Below are 24,679 nucleotides of genomic sequence, written 5' to 3' on the forward strand. Positions count from 1 at the left end.
CAATTTGCAGCCTTTTATATTCAGTAGTTTTTAAGTTCTGAGGGCGGACAGAAAAAGTGAGGACGGACAGACAGTGCAACCTCAATAGTTTTCTTTTACAGAAAACTAAAAAAACTTTGACCTCAGTCCTCCAATTACAGGCTAGAGCGCTCCAAAAGGCTAGTCTAAATTTCACTTTGCCCCCGAAATGTGCTCAATAAAGCGGAGATAAGGATCACTTCAGCCAAGAATCGTTTCACAATCGGCGATATGGAAAATTAACTTCGTCTTTTCCCGTGAGCTACGATGCCATTGCTCGAAGAAATTCCAGAGTTTTTCGTCCGATTATAAATTATTCAGTGAAAATTGAGATCGTTTATCTATTGCAATGAGCGATTCATTTCGTTATTTCGTATCGTAATTCCAGCGACAATCAAGGATTGGCGATTCATATTTCTATGACTTTATGCTTGACCTATTAGTACATGAAATATGATATAGTACATGAAATATGATATTGCTCATTTTATGTTTATACAACGTATTGTGTAACAAAGCATTCATTGTTTGCGTTCGCTAGTCTACAAGTAATGAATACCACCATTAGACTTGAAGTTACGTTAGTATGTATAAAAAAAATATACCATGGTATAAGCTTCAGGACAGAATGGGAGTATACTCATTATAAATGGCATTCAGACTGCAAACCTCCGCTATAATAATAATAATAATAATAATAATAATAATAATAATAATAATAATAATAAACTATGTGTATCACTGTTTTTTCCCGGTGTCCATGTCCCTCAATTCTGGCAATATATCTCGAGAACGGACATACTGATTTAGACGTAATTTAAGTGAACTATCTAGTGAATATCGATGAAGATTTTGAGCGGTTTTCCATCAAAGGTTAACTGATTGGAGGGAGTCCCCCAATGAACATTTTCAACCAAGTTGCATCTACATCCGTCCAATAGATTTCACGTGATCTTGCGAAGAGATAAATAAACAACAGTAGCCCAAATACGTAGTACATATCAACCTTAGACTGGCTGATTATTCCTTAACGACTACATTACTTTAATGCTCATTATTGTGCAGAATTCTACTTCTAGATTTTATCAAATTACTAGTATTGATACAAACGCATTCATACTTATATGTAAACATATTCATATATATTTAAAGATGAGTAGGTTATCGGCATTACTTGTTCACACTAAGTAACAGATGAGGAGTTACTGGTTTGCTCTTCACCACAAATCAATTTACAGTAAATGTATTATAGACTATCTCTTATTCAACAATATTTTCATGGAATATCAAAATGAAACTTATTTTCCATACCTATACGTATACTCACTTGCCAATTATGTAAAGTACTTACATGCATAGCCTGAGTTTTGGAAAATTCCCCGACCTTCTCATTCACTCAGAAACAGCTGGGATCCAGCTCTTTATTTTGAAGCAAAGGCACTATTTTGATTATCTGTGAAAAAGAAAAGATACAGGAAAATTACCAACATTAAATCATTATCATCATCCTTATCGGGTATTCAAACCTGACACTGAAAATTTTGTGAAAATATTCAACTCTAATGGAACCAGACGTTTTTATGACGGCATTGTGTCCAAGTTCCCTCGAGTAAAATCCTTATCAATCATTGAAAGAGATCTTAAAATACTTATATTTCTCATGATCTCTAGTTATCATGGGAAGTATGACTGTTTGATGGACTTGATGCTTTATCCTATTCAAAGAATTGACAACCGTTGATTCTTGATGGACGTGTTATAAATCTTTATAAACATCAAAACCACGGAAAACATAAATGTTTTAGAGCTGAAATATGTTCAGAACATCTTCGTATACAGTACTGGTCGTCGTTAGAGGCATTTACGTTGTCCTCCTCGTGCTTGCGCTGGCGGCCTGCCTGATTATTAAACGGCGGAAGCGCCATTTATTACCAGCATAATCAGAGCACCTTACATAGAGCTGAATTTGCAGTGCGAACTAAGGCCCATTCAATTTACATGGAAATGACTTTCATTACGTAACGATTACATACGTACGTAAGCTTCGCAGGGGCCTGGCAACGAGGCTCTATTTCGGTTTCAGAGTCTGTTCTGCGCCGGTTTCATACTGGGCGCTTCCGGATAAACAAGGCTATCAGGATATTCTGAAATTAGCGGACACAATGCTAGGATTATATTTAGTAACTGAGTTGCGTGGGTCGTCCTATTTTATTTATTTATTTATTTTTATTTTTTATTTTTATTATTTTTTGACAAGTTGAACATCATATCTGAAAGCCGAGTTTAATTGTTAAACATATCTTCCAATGAATGATGTGCTTAGAAATGAAAAGATTCTGAGATTAAATCTAGGCCGTTCTGAAATTTAGCTTATATGATATCTAAACTATTTTTCTAAAACATGACACATGTCATGAACATCTCAATGCCGTTTTGAATCCCAAAGGATAAAAACAAAAAGAATAAACACTGGAAAGAAAAGAAAAAAAATTGCCGAAAGAAGCAACATTCGTTATTCCACTATTATTATTCATACATTATCCCTGCTTTTCCATTTGTATATATTACGTTTAGCCTTTTATGGTGAAGTTTTTGTATATATATTATGTTTAGCCTGACCTGAGGAAGTTTTTGTAATTATATTTAGCCTGACCCGACGAAGTTTCGGTCAAAAAGTGATTCAAGAGTGGAAAAAAAATATTGATATGTATAAAACATCCATCCTTACTCTATGTAAAGGATAAATTGTTGCGTAACATTACTTTAACTAGTGCAGTTAGACAGGAACAACACTCCTGTAGGCCTAGTCTCTTTTGTATGGTCATTAGTTTAAGTCCTTCCGTAAAATAGCCTTTTGCCACGAAATTCTATGGGATGGTGGACAGTTCAACTAAAGGGTTGATCTGATTTTGAAATGGATCCAATAAGGACCAGATATTTGGCTTTGGAGGGGCGACAAGTATGAGAGTATTTTATAATTTAGTTTCAATATTTCCACTGAAGCGGAAACCGTATTACTTGCTAAGGTCTACATGGTAACAAACACATGATAATTTTGGGGGGGCTAGATTTCACAATTTGTGTTTGAAACGTTATCATATTTATTCCATAACGATGTTGCTTATCATCTACAGTATTCTTTGTTCATCTTCCTATAAGAATAAATATTACATGATTTCTTCAGTTAGTGCTATTCTTTTATTTTCTTATCATCGTTTACATTGCAATACTAATCGCAGCATTTCACTGAACGGTAACACAGTAATGTATCGCCTAAATATTACAAAGAATGTATAATCTAAATGATGCATTCTCCATTCAGTATCAAATGTGTAAGTTTTCGTGTAACCCAGAGCAAAAAACGCCATTAAATTAATTCGTAATCTATCAAGGTAAAGAAAATCCTCGGAGATGAAAGGGGAAAACCAGAACGAACAGAAAAGCAAATACGCCATGAATAACACCGACCACAAAAGAGCAACATCAGAATGTCAACATGTAAAACAAGCGAGAACCCGAGCGAATTAAATGACAAACAGATCATAAATACCAGACCTGAACACACACTATTCAACGGATATCGATCGAAGGAGCTTCGCCCTGAATATATCGTTAGGCAACGAATTATTCCCTGGTTGGAACTGGAGACGTGACGCAGTTGATTCGCCCTGATTAAGGGACAGCTCTGCAATTGCTTAACTAATGGACCGATGCTGCTGGTGTTTTAGGCAAATAGGGCGCTCCTTTGAGCTCTCAGTAAATAATGACGCATTCTACATTCCTCTCCTTCTCTTCGAGATCTCATTCTCCGTGATGTTTCACTGGCGGATGGCGGAAAGACTTGAAATCTGGTGCCTTGACAGCACGAGAATTGTAATAGAATTCTGGCTCCTTGATTGTTCACAAATTAAAAAGGAATTCTGATTACTTGGGTGTAAGAGAACTAGTATAAAGGAACTCTTATTTCTCAATTATAAAAGAATTTAACGAGGAATCTGGTGCCTTCACTGACGACAATAAAAATGTATTCTGGTGCCTTGACTGCGCCAAAATTAAAAAGAAACTGCTTTTTTTATCCCCTTAGCTGTATGAGAATTAAAAGGAAACTCTGGTACCTTTACAGTACGAGAATTAAAAGGAAACTTTGGTACCTTTACTATACGAGAATTAAGAGGAAACTCTGGTACCTTTACTGTACGAGAATTAAAAGGAAACTCTGGTAACTTTACTGTACGAGAATTAAAAGGAAACTCTGGTACCTTTACTGTACGAGAATTAAGAGGAAACTCTGGTACCTTTACTGTACGAGAATTAAAAGGACACTCTGGTACCTTTACTGTACGAGAATTTAAAGGACACTCTGGTACCTTTACTGTACGAGAATTAAGAGGAAACAAACCTTGAGCGAACGAAAAATTAAAAAGGAACTTTGGTGCCTTCACTGGCGAGAATTAACTGTATGAGATTTAAAAGGAACTGTGCCTTAACTGTACGAGAAATAACTATAGAAGAATTAAAAAGGAAGTATGGCGCTTTGACTGTAGAAGAATTATAAAGGAACTCTGGCCCCTTGACTGTAGGAGAATTAAGAAGGAATTATGGAGCCTTCACTGTACCAGAATTATAAAGGAACTCTAATCTCTTGACTGTATGAAAATTAACTGTAGGGTAACTAAAAACGAACTCAGATGCCTTGACTGTACGAGAATTAAATAGGAACTCTGGTCCATTAACCGTACTATTAAAAAAGTGTGTTACAGGTAAGTCGAGTAGGTCTGTTTTTTAAAACTTTTATTTGTTTGTGAATACAACAAGGATTATCCGTATTTAACATAGGAAATGTTAAGATTTTATAATTTTACATAAAATGAGAAGGTTTAACAGTACATAAATTACATAAAAATAAATCAAAGTGCCTGAAATTTAAAGTGCAAGCGGACAAAAATTTTTGAGGTTTTACGAGTAGGAAAACGAAGTCTAAAGTTTAAATTGTATTTAAATTACGGTCTGTATGTAAATTTAAAACATATATATATATATATATATATATATATATATATATATATATATATATATATATATATATATATTATATATATATATATATATATATATATACGTATATAAATATATATATATATATATATATATTATATATATATATATATATACATATATATATATATATCTATATATATATATTATATATATACACACACACACACACAACACATATATATATATATATATATAATAAATGATATATATATATATATATATTCACACACATATATATATATAAAATATATATATATATATATATATATATATTACATATATTATATATATTATTATATATATATATATTATATATATATATTTATAAGTGTGTGTGTACGTGCTTGTTGTGTATATTATTGAGGAAAGCAAGAAAGAAGATTAAATGTATAGTATAAAAGAAAACACCTCTTCTTTTGGGTTTGACCTTATTCTTTGTATTCCTTGTTAAGAGTACTGTTGGTTTATTCATCCATTTTCCAAAGTTGTGCCGAGTGAATTCCCCCCGGGTACAAAAACTTCATGGCACCAATAATTCTTTGTTGAGTAACAGCCTGCAGTATTTCGAGTGGCTTTGTTTGTTCTAGGAAATTAAATTTCATGGGGGGAATTCTCCCCAATTCAGGGAGATCGCCGAAGAGACCTCCGCTATAATATATTGCTTTCAATTTGACCGCAGCCATTTGCAAATGCAGCAGGAATGATAGTTTATTCCTGTTCGTACAGGACAATTTTCCTGATGGATTTTAATATTAATTTTGAGGCAATGGGTACAGGCATCCCGATAACCCTTATCTAGCCCAGGACCAGAGAAACCAGGGAAGAGAAGGAAAAATGGTGGGGTTTAACCAGAAATGATAGGACGGTTCCTGAAGCGGGCATCCAAGGAAACATAGGTCGGCTCTGGAGCGTGTACTGAAGGAAGCAAAAGGACGGTTCCTGGAGCCGGCATTAAAGGAAACGATAGGACGGTTCCTGGATCGGGTACTGAAGGAAGCAATAAGACGGTTCCTGGAGCAGGCACTGAAGGGAGCAATAGGGGTTCCTAGAGCGGGCACTGAAGGATGCGATAGAACGGTTCCTGGAGCAAGCACTGAAAGAAGCGACAATACAGTTCCTGAAGCGGTTACTGAAGGAAGTGATACTACAGTTCCCGAAGTGGGCACTGAAGGAAGCAAAAGGCTGATTCCTAGAGCGGGCACTGAAGGAGGCGATACTACAGTTCCTGGAGTGGGCACTGAAGGAAGCAATTAGACGGTTCCCGGAGCGGCAACTGAAGGAAGCGATAGGACGGTTTCTGGAGCGGGCATTGAAAGAAGTGATAGGACTATTCCTGCAGTGGGAAGTTGGGAATCTATAGGAAGCGATGGGACTTTTCCTGAACGGGATCCTGGTGGAAGAGGAAGAACTGTCTCTGAGACCTTGACAGGTTTAAAGAAAGAAGGGAAATTTAGTTGGGATTAGAGATACGTATTTCCTGAGTAGGGGAAAAGGGAAAAGTCGCTGAATAATGCAACTTTTGGATTACTCACTTTTATTGTAAACTAAAACAAAATATTTTATTCTTCTTTTGACGACGAAGGTCGTCGGATGGCTAACTTGATTATAATCTCCATGTAGCTCAACCATAATGAAAAAAATTGGAGGAAATTACGAGACCCACTGCGTATTTATCTTTGCATAGGTTAGATTTAGCGATGGATTTTTACATGGGATGTTTTCTGACTCAAAGGCTTACTGAATGAGGAAAAGCGACTTTGGTCAACAGAGAAGAATTACATTCAGGAATTTTGAAACAGTACATCTTAAGTGTAGCATAACAGGTACTAGTGCGTTCGTAGAGCCACTAACTTAATCAACTTAATATGGCGACAGTGGATCTGGTCAGTGCTTGGGGGCGCGATCATAGATCAATGTATAATTGACGTCGGTGGTCCGACGGTCCAAGGATATAGGACCATGGCCTGATGATATAACGAGCTTATACCATAAATGAGTAGTTAGAAAATATAAATATACGAGGTAACAAAACCGCCTATTAAAAGGAACGTTGTGGGAAACAAAGGAAATGTATGTTATGAAATTCAATCATAAAATGAAAGTAGCAGGAGAAACAGTGATTGGTTAAAGCTAAACTAATCAAGTAAATCGATTAAAGGTAATTTAGATAATTTGATAAACCAATAACTATAGATTGAAATAGAGTTATCACTTAACATTTCATCCTTTTGGATTTCTGTTTTGATATTTATTCTATTCCTGATACTGTAATGTACCATAACTTAATTCTGTATTTGTCAGAAGTTGATTACCATAAATGACATGAAGTTACAAAACTCTTTTTCATGCAATGCTTATGAAAAGGAATAAACAAAAGTACTGTCTCAAGTAGCTAGGTAATGACTGTCTTCAAATCAACACATCCATAATCAATTCTGTGTATTTGTATTAAAGAATATCGTCGAATAGATGCATAAATAAATAAATAAATAAAGACCACACCGAACCACAAAACTTTCTCAATACATCATCCAAGACTTTCGTATATCCAGCGCTCTGGGAACTTCATATGGCTGAGTGCTGTGGGCGCCTCCCTATTTCCATACGAATAATAAGATATTTCCCGGACAGACAGCATAGCAGGATTTATGGCAACACATAAATGGTTGTAGAACACACGCGCGCGCGCACACACACGCACATGATAGAAAAGAGGGTAACAGCTGGCTGGGGAAGAGGAGTTTGATGGATATATATAGAGCATAAAGTAGATTTATTCCCGGAAGGAATTAAACTTATTACCACAGGAAACATATCAATTCATAAATTGTATATTATAGATATATATCTAATAATTTATTATATATATTATTATAATATATATTATATTAATATATACTTATGAAATCTATTATATATATATATATATATAAATAAATATTAATTATATATATTAAGCCTGCACAGTAACTCCCTAGGTATAGTGGCCATGATTTTAAATGACATTTGAGGCTAAATTTTTGTGAAAATAAAAAATGTCAAGGAATATGTGACATTATATATATATATATATATATATATATATATATATATATATATATATAATATATAATAATATATATATTATATGGACAATATAGGTACTTGACATAAATAGGACTTTCAACGAGAGAAAAAAAAATCACACACATGCTTGCCTACAAGTAGGTGGAAACAGTCGAGACAAGAGTATAGGAATGAGACATTTACAGACCCACTCCAGTTCCTATGATATTCGAGTCGCCAGAGGAGAAACTATTCATTCCCGTTCTCATCGAGTTATGGGAAAAAAAAGCCGAGTTATTACTTTCCACGTGTATGGAAAAGGAGCCACCTACTTCGTAAATTTTAAGTAATTGATCTTTCTCGACTACATATGTGCGTGTTTATATACATTCAGAGAATATTCAAGTAAAAATAAAACGATGACTTTCCACGGAAGACTAAATAATTGTCTTTTCATAATAAGATTATATAATGGTGTATCTTGAGTCTCCAGCACTTAAATGCAACTTGGCTTTATCTATCCCAATGGATTCTGGGTTTCATTCTGACTCATTTACCGAAAGTTTCAAGAACCAGCTTTGCCCAGTAATTAAAGTTAACCTGCTCTGCGTTTTCGTGTTTCGAGGACAAAACGCAATACTTATAAAATACACTGAGTAATATGTTGTTAAGCTAAATCATATATCATTGAATGATCGCTAGTGCAGTTCTTTCCACTTTAACCCTTAATTACTACAGACAGAAGCCAAGTATACACAAATAACTATTAATGAAATGGAGTCTCTTTAATATCGTAAGCAACATATACCCAAGTGAAAATGATTCTCAACATCATTTAATCATACTATGTTAACAAAGTACATAAACAAGGTACCTCGTCAGAACAGTTTCTTGCCATGGCAATGGATGCGAATATTGCTTTCTGGTCCCATGCAGTTTTATTTGCCCTCGTGAATGCCATTCTCAGGGGTAATTAGTTCTACACATTTCCCCCTGAATAATGCAGGGGGGGGCAGGAAATGGACTGAGAATAGCTTTGAGGATGTGGATATACTTCGATTAAGAAGCACGTCTCAAATTGCCTTCCGTAATGGGTAGGTGCGTCGCGAGTGTGGTATTTTGGGCAAACGCAAAAAATAACGGTTACGCGGAATATTCATATATCTTTTCTTTTTCCAACACAGAATTTATATCTTCATTATTAATTCTCTCTCTTTTTTTTTCACATACTGATATTCTATCTATATTATATATTCTAAATGATAAATAAACCTTTCCCTTATTCCACGCTCTTTATGATGATAATAATAATAATAATAATAATAATAATAATAATAATAATAATAATAATAATAATAATAATAATAATAATAATAATAATAATAATAATAATAATAATAATAATAATATTAAAATACCTTGAAGAACAATTTGATCTGAGCGTGAAATGAAAATATATTTTATGAACTTGAAAAACTAAACATGATCATGGTTTTATTACCCGGTGATCGATTCACCTCTTTATAAATACTCTCCTAAGAACCAATACAATTTCGCCAAGAATTCGCGAAATATTTTCTACATTCTATCAGATTACTGATATTCTGTTCTTCGATTTCAAGATGTAAATCAATTATACATCAAGAATTCGGGGAAATCTTATAAAACACAGCATTTTCATTGTAGTTTCCACATTTAATACCAAACCCTTGCTATCGAAATACACTTTGGAATTTTCCTTCTCTGTTGTATCTAGCCGAACATTTTTCTTGGGGAAAGGTTTAAATAAGATGACATGAACGTTTCTTTTGAAGATGATTCCAAGCTATGATGTAAATTGCCGAGAGAAAAGTTTAAGGATATCACGTTTCTTTTTCTTTTTTTATGCTCTTTCCCGAACCCGTAATTTCCTGGTTTTATGTTGACTCTTTCCTTTACGTCAGTAATCGAAATATATTATATATATATATATATATATATATATATATATATATATATATATATATATATGTGTGTGTGTGTGTGTGTGTGTGTGTGTGTGTGTGTGTGTGTGCGTGTGCGTGTGCGTGTGTGTGCGTGTTTGTGTATGTATAATAGCATTTAGTTTCCTAATCTATAGGAACTGGTGGTGCAACTTGAAATCTTCTGAGCGAAATCAGGTAACTGGATCTCTGACTCAAATCCTTTTCGCGTCTAAAGAAAAATGCATAAGAACGAATTACGAGATTCCGTCCCGTGCTTGATGATCACTTGCTTCCAGTTAAAAATGTCTCCATCCTGAGAAGTTGACTTTCGTTCCTTCGCATCTTCCCAGCCCGACAAGATCAACAGCTGCCGGAATATTTTATAGTCGCTCAGATTAATTACCTCTTTAAAATTTAATGAGCCTCTCAAGTCCAAGACAAAAAACTGGAAAAATAAGAAGCGCATGACTTTCTCAATTGAAAGCGAAGGGCTGTCAGGACCGCTATTGAGTGGATGCCATAAATCTTCTTTGCCTTTGGTCGTCTTCACTCTATTCAACTTTTCTTTAGGAGAGATTTGCTGTATGTCACTTTTTATGTCACGAACGAGGACCTGCTGCTCACATGCCTTTTTTCTTCCAAAGATAATTTCAATTAAACGTTTCTCATAAAAGAATTTTCAATATTTATTCCAGGTTTTAGTGCGAATACCTCCATGAAGGGGATTTTATCTATTTGAGGAAATTACATGCCTTAAAAGAAGATGATCTAAATAATTACATCAAATTTTAATATAGCAGTTGCATTGCAAGGTTTAGAGTTTGTGCATAATTAACGTTTCAGTTTTGTAATCAGTTATAAGCAATTAGTAACATGAGTTTGGATTAATTATAACAACCCGAGTAACGCAAGAAGCCTGGCAACTTGAAGAGCACATGAGGTCAAAATAGCAAATCCCATTAACGTAAATGATACATATTCATGTAAAGATTGGAACTGCTATTGCTATTTACTATATCTACCAGTACGAAGTCCCCATTCTCATCACCGTAATTTACGTATATTCATGTCAAGACCACGTTCAGAAACAGGTGTGCTCACTGTCAACCAATAGTACAATTTCTTCATCAGTCGGTATATCTGTATAACTGGTACGTATATATCCCCATATCAAGTATTTAAAAAAAAAAAAACGATTAAAGGGAAATATAATTCCCAACAACCATGAGAGAATTTCACTCCTGCGTCCCAAAGAAAACCTCTCCTCAGGTTACGACCATCGTCGATTTATGTAAGAATCCATTTCCATGTCTAGGTAATCACCGACATGACATCAAATTCCTCCGGGGAAATGTCTCATCCACTTGGCTCGCATCCAATCAGACAAGTGTGCGCTCAGGTGCGCCAAATTTGACAGAAGCCGTCTTTGATTATGGGCTTCATTTACGAGGGCGGGGGTGGGGGTGGGGGATGAACCTTCTAATCAGGCATTGTAATATCCTTGGAATCATTTGAGCCTCTGGGATTTAAGTTCGTGAAGTTGGTAACCTGATTCCGTTTCGGAAGTTTTTTTTTTTTCTTTTTGTTTTCCGCAATTCTGACGATCATTATCTTTATTGGTGATCATCTGCGTCTGCATATCTGTTCTACTGTCTGTCTCCTTACCTATCTTTAGTTGTCTTTTGGTTTTTATTAACGTTACTTCCGTTTGTGTATACGTTTGACTGTCGAATTATCTATCGATCTCTAATGATCTCTCTATTCTCTAGCTTACTTTAAAGACCCATTTACGGAAAATTCAAAGCAGAAACCATCCAAATATTAAAAGTTTAGTCATATGAGCATATATTCATGCCTGAGATCCTGCAATAGGCCTTGGGAGTCTGCTGTAAGTAGCAGGAGATTACAATGAGATCCACATAGACAACAGAATGATTGGGGAACAAACCTCAGTTAAAATAACTTGGAAATAATAATATTACCCAAGACTATATAAGAGCGATATTCAAATTGACATTCATAATTTTAATGAAAATTGTAGAGCTATTTTTTAAATCACTTTGTTTCTGCCTGACTGAGAAACAACTTGAGATCGTGATTATTCAGAGTATAAATGAAAAATAAACATGAGACAAAGTAACGGGTGTAAAGAAAACAGGAAAGATCGAGGCTACGTTTTAGATTAATGGAAATAATAAATGATTAACAAAGAGAAAATATTGATAACTCTTCCATTATGCAAATTTTAAAAAGAAAAATGTGAATAATCAAAAAGTCTCCTCTGACGATCCTCAAGAGATTACAACATTAAAGGATTGTTTTAATAACGTGCCAGTGCATTAATTCCATTACTGGAAGTAATGAGAGAAAAGACAAGCAATGTAAAATGGAAAGAGAATGCGTTCAAATCCGTTTCAAATGTTATCTCTTATTTTTACACAAAGTCGGTGAAAGTCTTAATCTTTTTTTTATTTGTGGAAATAATAGCATATTGCTATAAGGAACAATAACACATAGCAAATAAAAATATTATATATCCCTAATAATTCAATAAGACAATTATGCATCATTCGAACTGGAACCAAATTCCTATCTTCAGGAATCTGGTTTATGGAAAAAAGGGAAAAAATTAGCGTAAGTTTCTTTAGCGCAATCGAGTTTTCTGTACAGCGCATACTGCTGTATGACACTCTCATCCACAGTCCCGTGGTGGCCTGTGTTACTGGCACCTAAGCGGTGCTAGTCGCACAATGATGGCTAACTTTAACCTTATATAAAATCAAAACTACTGAGGCTAGAGGGTTGCAATTTGCCTCAGTAGTTTTCAAGATCTGAGGGCGGGCAGAAGAAAGGATGGACAGACAGAACCATCTCAGTAGCTTTATTTTACGTAAACCTAAAAAACAGGTAACATGTTACACAAGTAAACAATAATCTGAAGCCTACTGAATAGACATATCCAAAACACACCCCTGTACCACTACAGCCTTTTCTAACAGATTTTTATTTCCTTCGACATGAAATTTTCTTTAGCTTGGCGTAAAAAAAAATAGTGGCTTCATAAGATTATCTTCAAATTATTTGACTGAGTTTTGTAATATAGGCAATCCTGAGTAAATACATGAAATAATAACAAATAAGAATGTACTGGAAGTACTCAATTTGATCAAAACAAAGGCAAAACCTTTATTTTGAGAATTCAAAAAGTGTATGAACCCGACAACCCTTGCACAGGAGAATCATACTTTTAAGGAATTAACCTCACTTCTTTAAGAAGTCTCACCGCTTCGCAGTATCCTACTCTTCCCCTTAACATTTATTCTAAGAATCCTTAAAAGAGACCGAGCCTTAAGGAGCCCAAAAGGCCGCCTTCCCCCGCCCCCCGAAAAAAAGGATTTATTTTCCTCTGCCTCCCATTTAATTAGGAAGCAAAACGCTGCAGCCACCGGCCTTCATAGCAGACCAGGATCGTCCACTGACGCGTTATTTTCTGGGAATTTGGCGCAATTCCGACGTAATTCCCAAAGCGATTCCCTATTTTCTAGGAAGACCAACGGGAAAACTTCCCAGGCGGCTGCTGATATTTTCGGCGGAGTCCGTCCCTTAATCGCTGAGGATCAGTCGCATCTCCAAGGATATTTTCATTCCATTCCGTCCCTTCTCCCAAATTGCTCCCGGAGAATTTTGCAGAACCAATTACCTCCCAATCTGCATCTCCAAGGTCAATCCGGGGTGGGCCAAAGAGGCTGTTTCACGCCCTCGCTCCCGGATATTTGGTGACGGAGCATATTTACAGGGCAGTAGTTGGGAGGCAACGGGGTTTTGGAGAAATCGCTTGGAGTTTCAACAAGAGGTTATTATGTGTACGGTTAAGCGCTGACGTTCGTTCTTTTTATAGTTGCTTAAGTAAACACACAATTATACACACATACACACACATATACTTACGCTTACTCGGGGTGTAAGCCAACCAACTACTTGGTTGTTGTTGTTTTTGTGGGGGTAAGACAGCCCTATAGAAAAGCCTAAAAAGACCAGGAAAAGGTGTTTCGCTCTGAGTTAAAGATACAGGAATTTTAGGGTATGATGTTTATGATTTATTTATTAGAATAAAAATGTAAAAAATAAATAATGTGCATGTTAAACAGTACAGACAAATTATTATTTCTAATAAAATATAGCGTATTCATTTTAATTTTCTATGACTGCAGATTTAAGCACGCGCCCCGAGTAAGCTGGAGGTCGGATTACGCCTTGTTCCTGAATAAGTAGATACAACAACCCTACCCCTGTATCCACCGCCATAGGAAGGGTGTTACCTGTCTGGTTTTCATGCATCATTTGTAAGTTTCAATCCACATTCCTGTCTCCAGTTGACTAACTACCATGTCATTTCTTCCCCGCTCATGTTAACGTAAAGTAAGCATCAACAATACATCTGAAATCACCTAGGTTGCATTTGTTCCACATTTCTAATTCTATGTGTCTCTAGTTCACGCATCAGGAAACCCAGTTCAAACAATAAACCTGAAACAGTGCAATCCAGCAATCACTGCAAAATCATTCTCCTTTTAAATGAACCCAAATCCTGACCATCAACGTGACTGAGTCAAAATTCGCATGATTTTTGAGGATTTTGCGTGATTTTCAGACGCCCTTTCTACGTTCCCCAAGAGGGTAATATTGCCAATGAAATTTCCTGTTTTACTCCACCACCAAAGAGAAAGGCTTTTAGCATATTGGCCTACTGCAGAATTTTTCTGCTGGCATCTGGTAATGGAATTGTATTGTACATCCCCCCTTAAGTGCCCCTTGCATACCCCTAAACCACGGTTTTCATTCAGAGCAAAGGGCATTTGACGTCACTTTGGCCAGGGGAGCTGTGAATGTTAGAGAGAGAGAGAGAGAGAGAGAGAGAGAGAGAGAGAGAGAGAGAGAGAGAGAGAGAGAGAGTACATACAACTGATAAAACCGCTGAATGATCGACACACCAATGATTTTGACATGAATGCTCTAATGATCATAGAAAGGAAGAAAGAAGAAACTAATGTATTCCATCAATAAGGTCATTGTTTGATCAATGAACAAAGGGTTTCCCATGAACGCTCTAATGATTACAGAGAGAGAGAGAGAGAGAGAGAGAGAGAGAGAGAGAGAGAGAGAGAGAGAGAGAGAGAGAGAGAGAGAGAGGATGCAAATTTTGAAAGAATTGCTTGATAATTTGAAAAATTTTACAATGAAAAAGAACTGATTTAAATTAATCCGATACGACTTATCAAAAAAACAATATACTTGCGAATTCTGTTTGCTAAATATCAAATTTGCCTAAGGAAATAATTTAGCTGTTGATAAAATTTTCATTATTTCCGTTTCTTACTGTATTTATTATTGTAATAGTTTCTATTTTTCATCCTGTCAATGGAGAAAACTTTTATATTTACTTCATTATTATTATGCAAAATATTATTTCTTACGTAAGAACAAAACAAAAATAAATCTACCGTCAGATGTGATTCTTAAAACTGCCTCACAGCTCAATAAAATGGGGAGGAATCTGGAGAGATCTCAGACAGAAAATAATTTACGAGGGAAGAGACTGGCACCCACTTTTTTTGTCCAATCGGCCTTTTATCCCAAGCGAGAATGGGTCGTTAAATCTCCTGAAGGTAGTTGTTAGGAGGGATTATAAAATTACCTTAGAGCTTCTGCATGAGAGAGAGAGAGAGAGAGAGAGAGGACGTGATTTTAAACTCAAAAAATACGAGAAACGAATTGTATAAAAAGAAAGGAAGAAAGTGTATGAGAGAGAGAGAGGAGAGAGAGAGAGAGAGAGAGAGAGAGAGAGAGAGCGAGATAGAGAGAGAGAGGAAGAGAGAAACACAAAGATACGAGACGATTTTGTAAAAAATAGAAACAGAAAGAAAGGTGTATGAGAGAGAGAGGAAGAGAGAGAGAGAGAGAGAGAGACGAGAAGAGGAAGAGAGAGAGAGAGAGAGTACACGTCTTTAAACTAAAAAAATGGGAGGAACGAATTGTATAAGAAGAAAGAAAGAACGGAAGTGTATGAGTATGTGAGAGAGAGAGAGAGATTCTCTAAACTATTAACAGATGGGAAAAGCGTAAAAGAACAAGAAAGAGAGAGAGAGAGAGAGAGATTCTCTCAACTTTCTAGAAAGAAAGAAAGAAAGAAGTGCTAGAGAAAGAGACAGAGAGCGAGAGATTGAACCAATAGTTTTCTCTGAATATGCAATGCTTCAGAAACCAATGCCGGAAATTCCTGAACTTTTATATATTTTCCAATCTCGGGAGTATAGACTTCAGAAAAAGCAATTTTTCACTTCCATGCAGAGTGAGATATTCAAAATGCCAAGTTTTAATTGAAAATATTTCTCTCGACAAGGGTTGGCCCAATCGAAAAACAAATGGCCCTGGAGAGAGAGAGAGAGAGAGAGAGAGAGAGAGAGAGAGAGAGAGAGAGAGAGAGAGAGAGAGAGATTTGTTTATATGTGACATCTTTATAGCATCTTAACTTTAACTTAAGACTGAAGTACATTTAGGAAGAGAATAAGATTTTATTGCAGAAAAATACAATTGGTACTCTTGCAAAAGTACATATATTATGACCTTCTTCCCATGTGAAAAGTAATGAGAGAGAGAGAGAGAGAGAGAGAGAGAGAGAGAGAGAGAGAGAGAGAGAGATTCAATATGTCGGTATACAAAGACTTTTAAAATGTGTTATCAAGGTTCTTAACTAATGAAAAATATATCAGACCATTAGCTCGGGGAGAGTGAAAGTTATTTTTACCGACTTACTCACAAAGCTAGGTTGAAAAGTACACTCTCTTCTGTAGTGTATAAAAGCGAGGAAGTATACACATAGTAGGCTTCGGTAGCCACGTAATACCATCACGATTAACACTCCGCGGATACCTTTTCTTCTCAGAAGAACCCACCGACAAGGAAACCTTATCACACCCTGTTTCTCTTGTTCTCCTTGGAATGACCTCGACTTGGAAAACAAAGCAGTATTTGATCTACTTCCTCCCGTTTCCCACTTCCTTTTACCCAACAAGCGTTACGTGTTATAGGTAACTGGATGTGACCTACATACGAATGGAATATAGAGTTTAGGCCAAAGACCAACCATTGGGATCTATGAAGTCATTCAACACTGGAAAGGAAACTGAAAGTAAGTAGGTTTGAAAGGTGTAAGTAGTTGAAAACCTCGTAGTTGCACTGTGAAATAATCGTTAGGATAATATGAATGGACATACAGTAAAAGGAGTGAAATGAATTGTGGCTAGGGGCCGAAGGCACGCTACAAAGAATCTTTAGTAATGCCTGCGGTGCACCCCATGAGGGAGCCTGATGGTACTACCTTCCTACGGGGGTTGACTTACATCATTCTCTAAACAAATATATTAACAGCTGTTCATATCTAATCAGGAAACTTTTCGTTAAGGTAAACTCGAAAATTATGACCGACTTACCAAAATTTACTTTTTATTTATTTGGGTCAGGAATATTACGCATTTATGCAAACACAAGAACTGATCCGTAACAGACTGTCAAACAGAGATCAAAACATGTTTAGTAACGATTTCAGGTAAAATAAACGCAAGATATTTGCATTTTGAGGCCTGTTTGACTAATGATAAGTTAGGGACATGTTTGGTCTTTACTTTAGATAGAACTCGTTGCAAGACTGTGCAAACAAACTGATTTGGGAATCAAGACGCAACTTGTAATTTATGCTTTCAATATTTTAAACTAATATTTTTGTTACGTAGCACTTGAATTTTTATGAGCTCTTAATTGTATATTTTTCTTATATTCCTAAGACTACACTTAAGCTCCCAAGTTCTTAATTTTACGTTGTTTGACTCATTCGCAAATTCCTTCCAAAAATGAGATTGTAACTATTTTCCTTTTTATTTGAAAAAGAGGAACTGATAATTAACAGGAAGTAAACTTGGCAGTTGCACTACAGACCAATTGTTAGGAGAGGATGGAAAGCAAGAAAGAGAAAATGAGCGGGGTTGAAGCTCGGGACCGAGGGAGCATTGCGAAAACCCTTCAGCAATGCCTCGAGTGCACCGTATGAGGAGCACTGACGACACTGCACCCCATACGAAGTACAGATGGATCGAAATTCCTATTTGGAGCCAGGCATTATTAAGTAATTCTCGCTGATCTGAAATTATGAAAATTGTCTGACTTTCGATTAAATGTGCGATACTCGAACTTTTTTCAGCTTTAATATGTTATACATTCCCAAAATTAATTACTCTGACACACCTTAAATGTACCCAGTTTGAATACTTCTAACCTTCAGCCTTCTCATTTTACCAGTCGCTTTTCAAACCTCCTCCCTCAACCCCCTACCCCGTACTGCGCCAGGTAATCGAGGAGGAGAAACGTCTGTCTAATAAAGAAAGAAAGGAATAAAATCAGAAACGTCGCCTTTCGATGAACGACAATGGTCGAGATGATGAACAATGCCGAGAGCTCCTCCTTCCCTGACTTGGCTCAGGGAGAGCGGAAGCCAGAAACGATATGAAGGGGAGAAAAACATAATCAGAAATGTGGGATAATATTTAGTCAAGAGTCATCTTATTCTTTATCTTGGCTTCCACGATATGAGCATCATATTTCAGAGAGAGAGAGAGAGAGAGAGAGAGAGAGAGAGAGAGAGAGAGAGAGAATCCCATTAGTTCAGTAAATCTGGAAGATGGCTTCCATTCTTCTTTGGCGAACCGGGAAGGATAATTGGGGTTGAGTATATCTGTATGTTTTCTTGCAGTCTTTATATTTCTTGCTATGTTTACGGATGGATGATTTTTTATTCATTTATCTTACCACATATATATATATATATATATATATATATATATATATATATATATATGTGTGTGTGTGTGTGTGTGTGTATTACATATACATATATATATATATATATATAGTATATATATAATATATATATAATATATATATATATATATATATACATACATACTCATACTACATCATACATACATCATACATAATACATACATCATAATACATTATATAGACTATATATATGTATATTATAAATACATATATATTATAGATATATATATATATATTATTATATAATATAGTATATATAATGCTTGCCAGGTGCCGAAGTCACACCTTAGGTAAATATTCCCCAGGAATCGAAAACAGGGAGGTAAATATTCCCAGGAATCGAACCAGGGACCTGGCCTCCTACCTGATAAGGAAAGTGCTTACATATAATAATAACACGAAACACATTTTACAGACATATATAATATTATATATATATATATATATATATATATATATATATATATATATATATGCATGCATGTGTGTGTTTGTATGTGTGTGCATATCTGCGTAATGTGCATGAGCATACTGTATAAATGTTTACGCACTTCCGAATACTAGCACGCATTCCTTTCTTTACAAAGCATGCTTGTACAAGTGAATATTTTTGCTCCCGTTGCAAAAATCTACTTTCAAACTATCTAGACGATTTTTTTATAATAATTACAATATCGCCTAAAAGAATCAATGATATCCTCCAAAAAAGTAAGGAATATTTCTAATGTTAGGACACCGACTGTTTCGTATTTGACGATGGCATTACACTACGCAGTTCGAAAGTAATCCCTGAGATTCTAAAACAAAACGAAAGCAAAATCGACAATATTTCGCGGAACAAATACGAAAACGGGTATAATTAAAGAACCAACAATGCCCTACTTCCATAAAGGATTTCCTATAGCAATTATCCTGAGCTAAATTAGATCTTTGATATCAGATCCACCGTAATCCGGGAAGAATGTATTGCTTATCTCTCTCCCGTTCTCTCTTCCCAAGGCCCTGCGGCGACTGCTGCCGCATTCCTACGAAACAAAACCAATATTGTCTGACGTTCAAGCATGGATAACGGAGCGTAGTTGCTTTGCTTTGATGACTTCCTCTGCGCGTTCTGTGTGTGAATAAATGTGTTTGTTGGCTAGTCAGCTGTTTTTGTTGTAACCAATGGAATGTTTAGTAAAATATATTTTTTGTTTTAGGTATAATCTAAGTATATAAAGCAAAATTAAATAAAATGTCAAGGCTATTTATAAAACCTATGTTCTTTCACCCTAAAGGCGGGGCACCCAGTGACCTCGCTGAGGTCTGATTGATGAAACACGGCCTTGCCGCCCCTGACAGCAGGGATGGGACGGTGGGCGCTGTGGCTGCTATTGCTCAATGTTCAGGATTACAGACCTGGAACAAAGTTCACTTTGAGTCTATTTCCAGCAAATTCATCCAGCTGTAATTGGGAACCACCATTCTAAGGGATTCAGAAGAGGGTCACGTCTAAGGACTTTCTGAGATACCAGAAAGGCATACTGTTATAGTGCTACCCCTTCCTAAAAGGAAAAAGGCTTATAACGTAAAAATCATATATATAATATATATATATATATAATATAGTATAAATAAATATATATATAGCATATAAATAAATATATATATATATATATATATATATATATATTATAATATGCATATATATATATATATAAATATATAGAATATATATATATAGATATATATATATATATTATATATATAATATATTAAGTATATATATATATATATATATATATATATATATATATATATACAATACAAGTATATATATTATATATATATATATATATAATATAATATATATATGATATATATAATATGTATATAGGTATATATACTATATTTATACATTCTCTTTTATTGTAAATCTTTTTCCTGTTCAGAAGGGGTAGCAAAAGAAAAGTTTAGCTTTCCAGTATCTCTATAAGTCTTTAAGAGTGAGGTTGCTAGCCCCACGACATTTCTCTCATTCGCAGCAGACACTGGTACCCATTTGTTCCAGCAATCGTGAGCCTGAGCATTGTATCACTTAGCCACGGCGCCACAGCTCCACAAACTCCAGCAAATTAACACTGCAACACTCACGGAACTTTCAACATTCTACACCAATGGAGTCTTTATAAAGGCACTGGGTATCTTACACATTAAATCCTCCAGCGAAGAAAAAATCAACAACAGTTGAAAAGACGTGTTTTTGTAGGTGGTAAATTAGCACCATGAATTACACACACACACACACACACACATATATAAATATATGTATATTCATATATATATATATATATATATATACATATGAATATATATATATATATGAATATATATATATATATCGAATATATATATATATATATATATATATATATAAATATTGAATATAAATATATAATATATCTATATATATATATATATATATATATATATATCATATATATATATATATATATATATATATATATATATAGTATATATATATATTCATATATATATATATATACTATATATATACTTATGGTATATATATATGATATATAGATATATATTATATATGTATTTATATTCATATATTTATATATATATATATATATATTCGATATATATTTTTATATAAATATATATATACATATATATATATTATATTCATATATAGATATATATATATATATATATTATATCATATATATATTCATATATATATACTATATGAAAATTATATATATATATATATATATAATATATATATATATTATATATATAAATAAAAAAATAAACGTTACACTGACACAAAAATGTTTATCTATGAACTACTTACACTTACATAACCGTATGACATGATGGGGAAAATGCTCAAAAAGCAAAAGGAAAAAATGCGTAAGTAACAGAAGACAGACGCCGAGAAAAATCAAGCTTCATTAGGTCTGAGGAGGCGTAAAAGATATGCTGGACTGTTGGCTTGAATCTCATAACTGTCCAGTTACTAAGGTCTTTTCAAGTTTTAATTTCCGCAATTCTTTGAGTATACGTTTTATTCCGGAAAGCTTTTTCTCGAGATCTTTAATTCATCTACTTGCTTACGTCATTGCTTTTTTTCCCGTGAAGTCATCATCATAGAAAAACAAAAACAAAAAGAAAAAAAAAATGGCTCGGGGCATTCACATGCTCAGGCTTGCTCCTGTCCCTGGAGTATTCTCGAGTCCTTCTTTTCTGTGAATTTAATTCCGGGATTTCTTTTATCTCAAAGAATTATTAAATAATTAATCTAGAACATATAGTTGATACGTTTTATATTAAGAGCATTAATGGATTACTTGCCAGAGATACGCGAGTAAAATGTTAGGGACTTTACGTTACACAAAATTTCTTGTGTATCAACAAGTTGAGAGAGAGAGAGAGAGAGAGAGAGAGAGAGAGAGAGAGTGTAGAATGTGGATATATTTTCATAGGAGTCCTCGTTTTTTCCCCTTTGTAGCTTGCAAGCTTTGTTAGTTCTTGCGAAAGACTGCCCTCTTAAAAAAATCTCATAACTTTTCTCCTGATCCCGAAATAACTCAGAAATGTTACTGTGTTACTCTGCCAATAATATTTCAAAGTTGACTGTACATTTACACAGACAAATGTAATATATATATATATATATATATATATATATATATATATATAATATATATATATATATATATATATATATATAATCCGTAATTCTATAGCGGACAACACGTCTACACCTGCTGCTTCCGAGGTCATTATCATGTTTTCAAAATCGTGAATGATGCGGATAATGAGGATAATGAACATAAGTTTTCTGGGAGGTTAGGTAGCGTGAAGGACATCAGACCTTCCAATGTCTCTCTCTCTCTCTCTCTCTCTCTCTCTCTCTCTCTCTCTCTCTCTCTCTCTCGGGCATTATTCCGCGTGGCTTTGTGATCGGAAGCTATTTATTTGCATTCACGAATCCAGTATTTTCAGTATCACATTTGTTGACGTCGGAGGCACACGTGCGCCAGAGAGGGTTTTACTTTGCGGTATGTTTTCAATTACTCTCAAGTATTTGCTTGTGATGAACGAATTTTTTTTTATGTTATTCCATCAATCTTTCACACTCCAGGCAAGATAAGGTGTCAAATCATTAAGTACTTAGTAACAATTACAGGTCTTCCGACCAGGATGACGTCTGATGATATATACATGAGTGTTATTATATATAAGTGAAAGTTTATTTGAAATCGTTAAAGGTAAAAATTACTCATGCTTACACTATACTATGCCTTCTTTTCGCACGATGGAAGATTGAAGACAAAAACTTCCTTCGTTCTTTGTACTCTCAAAATTCACCGGTATTTCAGAAACGTAGCTGTTAACATTATATCCTAGTAAGATGCAACGAAATCTATATATTGAAACAATGCGTACATCTCGGTATTGAACGCAAGCAACAATTATACGAAAATAACATACAACTGAAAGGTGAAATGAAATAGCATCCTAAACTCAAATAATTTTCCACTGAAGATGGGTAGCAATTACACGGCACTAACAGAAGCAATTACCTTCGTGAAATTAAGCTACTTGGTTCATAAGAAAAAATTATGCAATTTAAGTTCACGAAAAGTTATCTGCTGCTTTTCTGAACATTTATAATTACCAGTGGGATGGGTTAGCGTTAAGCATTACACACGGATTCTCAAACCTTGGAGTTAAACTGGTTGCAGCAGCCCTCATTTCCATTTCACGCTGGTTTTCGCACAGCCACGCCAGAAAACCTAAATACTTGTTCGCAAAATGCCTTCCTACGTCGCATCTAATCTTTGTGACTGTGCATAAGCGAAATAAACATAAAAATTAACATAATCGTATAAAATCTGGAATATCCTGAAACACCCATGTGAATTAGCCGTGGGACGTCAGTTTCTGAACCAATGGTTTTATTGTGCAACGTGCTTTAATTTAAAGGCACATATTCATTTTTTTTTATCCAATTACTACATAACACATTTATTCGGAACTTTCCATCGCAGTTTCCCTCTGATAACAGATTTCTTAACAGCTAACCATTACTATTCTGTGCAGGGTGCTTTGACTGAAAGCTATACTTTGTGCACACGTGTTATCCAGTAACATTATCCAATGATTGTGACTTTCTAACGTAGTTTCCTCCTGGCAACAGATTTCTTAACAGATTAAAATGACAGGCAGAACACAAGCCCACAGCTTACGAGGAGTGTTCTTCTTTATCTTCGCCTTATCATTTGTGCACGTGAACACGAATTCGACTGACACAAACCCTTGTGCAAGTCAGGTAAGAATTACAGATCGTCAAAGCGTTGTTCATATTGGATTGTTTGTGTCTGGCTATAAGAGTACTTCCCTTTTTTTTTTCATTTATATAATATTATATATATATATATATATATATATATAATATATATATATATATATATATATATATATATATACACACACAACATATGCATAAAAAAGAGAAATGAAGCCTGACTCAGATAAACTAATTAGAACAATAGAACTGTATCATATATATATATATATATATATATATATATATATATTATATATATATATATATATATAAAATAAAATATACATATATATCATGTGTGTGTTGCATGCAATGACATTAATAATGATATATACTCACA

The 24,679-nt window shown here is 34.7% G+C and overlaps 1 long non-coding RNA gene across 1 annotated transcript in view; it reads right to left on the bottom strand.

The window, feature by feature from the left end:
- Nucleotides 1-1,369: 1,369 nt before the first annotated feature.
- Nucleotides 1,370-24,679, bottom strand: part of LOC135203844 (uncharacterized) — a 96,837-nt gene continuing 73,527 nt past the window's right edge. The window contains exons 3-4 of the long non-coding RNA XR_010312046.1: nucleotide 24,679; nucleotides 1,370-1,471 (exon numbers count right to left, since the gene is read on the bottom strand). The exon at nucleotide 24,679 is cut by the window's right edge and continues 202 nt beyond it. This is a non-coding gene — a long non-coding RNA (uncharacterized LOC135203844). The remainder of the gene's footprint in view (nucleotides 1,472-24,678) is intronic.

Source organism: Macrobrachium nipponense, chromosome 44 (genome assembly GCF_015104395.2).
Source record: "Macrobrachium nipponense isolate FS-2020 chromosome 44, ASM1510439v2, whole genome shotgun sequence".
NCBI classification, from domain to species: domain Eukaryota; kingdom Metazoa; phylum Arthropoda; class Malacostraca; order Decapoda; family Palaemonidae; genus Macrobrachium; species Macrobrachium nipponense.